This window comes from Trichechus manatus, unplaced genomic scaffold, assembly GCF_000243295.1.
Source record: "Trichechus manatus latirostris isolate Lorelei unplaced genomic scaffold, TriManLat1.0 scaffold00101, whole genome shotgun sequence".
NCBI lineage: Eukaryota > Metazoa > Chordata > Mammalia > Sirenia > Trichechidae > Trichechus > Trichechus manatus.
Genome location: NW_004444037.1, coordinates 68754 through 70562, shown reverse-complemented (window position 1 = coordinate 70562; position 1809 = coordinate 68754). Strand labels below are relative to the sequence as shown.

At 32.5% G+C, this 1809-nt stretch overlaps 1 pseudogene; it reads right to left on the bottom strand.

The window, feature by feature from the left end:
* Positions 1–1635, bottom strand: part of LOC101355209 (actin-related protein 2 pseudogene) — a 10075-nt pseudogene extending 8440 nt beyond the window's left edge.
* Between the last annotated feature and the right edge of the window lie 174 nt (positions 1636–1809).

Genomic DNA, 1809 nt, shown 5'->3' with positions numbered 1-1809 from the left:
TAATACAGAAGAGAGATTTAGAAAGGTATAAAGGAAAGTATATGATTAAAAAGGGCTATTTAGAAGCTGAAGATTTCAAAGTAAGTCAGTTTCTATTGGTAACTAAATACATGGTACAACTTAGTGAGTGGTTGAATGGAAATAGAAACAAAATTATTTGAGTTTAAATTATCTAGTATCTGTGAGGTAGGGATGTTGCAAATGAACCTTAAAGAAAATGTAGATGCTACTAACTTGGAGAGTTGTGGCTCAAATTTAATGTGTGAACTATGAATAATGAAGATGAAACACTAGGTAATAAATTCATAGAAAGAATAAGTTAGAAGTGAGAAATAAGAGCCCTGGGCAATTTAATTTTCACTTGTCATCTGAATGCCCAGTTTGTTGGTCTAAGGCCTCATCTCAATTGGCATTAATCAAAAATAAAAATATTACACCTTAATTATACATACACCTTAATTATACTTTCCTTTACAACAAGTAAATTGCAGCTGCTTTTAATCTCTTTATGAATGTTTTTTGAAAGAAAATGTAATATACTAAGTTTCAGTTTTCTTTATGAAAGGTAACAATAATGAGTATAATCATCAGATCAAAAGATGTGTTGTGTGTATATGTTTGTGTGTGCTTATGTATATGTCTTAGGAGAGTAACCAGTAGGGTTGAATTTAAGTAGGAGTTAAATGTGAGACACTATCAATTTAGAATGCTTTATATTCACAAGCAATTTACAAATTAATATTTGAAATAATTTATATTTATAAATCCTAAACCCTTGCGGTAATATTCATGCTAAAAATCATAGTTGATTCTAGGTGAAATCTCCCTTCTTTTGCCATAAAAATGAAAAAGAAAAGAAATTGGCAAAAGGTATAAAATAAAAAAGAAAGAGTCAAGCATATGTTTTTCTAGACTTTCTATAGGGTCTAATAAGTCAAAAATAAGAAGCTTCACATAATATTGATGTTTACTTCTTACCAGTGTTCTAGGGCCTTAGTTTAGTAGAGGGTTTTTTTTAGTGTCCTTGAACACTCATGGATGGTATTTGGGACATCTCTAAAATTGGAGGAAAAAATAGTCCTATACTTTTTCTTTTCTTGTACTAAAATTAGCATTTCCTTCAATTAGTATGTGGGAAATAATTTGAAGTAATTTATAAATACCTATGATTTTGCCAATAATAAAACCTACAGATATTTCTCTGAGTAGATTATAATCTATAGAGATACTTTAAAATAAATTTAGGTTCAACATTACATAAACAATTTTAGTAGTATTAGAAGTTTTCCTAGATTATATTATTGAATGAATTAATAATATAGCTAATCATTATTTACTTAACAATGAGTTAATTAATGAATCAGTTCTGATTCTCTGGGAGGTAAATACCAAGAGAGAGTTACAACTACCAGAAAATTATTGACAGAAATACCTATGAGCTTACTGGGGAGAGTGAGCAAGAGTAGGCAGAGTTAGCTTTAGACAGTATGCAGGTGTGAAACCTGTGAAAGGAGAGAAGAAATAAAGACTCGCAGATCGCAGTTTACCTCTGAGAACATCTCCAACAGGCTGGTTGGAGGCCACAGTGCAAGGATCAACATGACAAGTATTCCTTGTTGGATAGGAATGTCTCATCTCTATAACTCTGGTGTGCTCAGTCAGTGCCTGGAAGCAGCCTGGGCAGAGCAATGCCTTGGTGTGAGTGCTGATGGATCCTGATGGTGAGATAGCTGGCGGCCATTGGCCAGTTGTGTTCCTCACAGCAACTTTTTTGCTGAAAGGCGATCTGAGCAAAAAAATTCCATGACT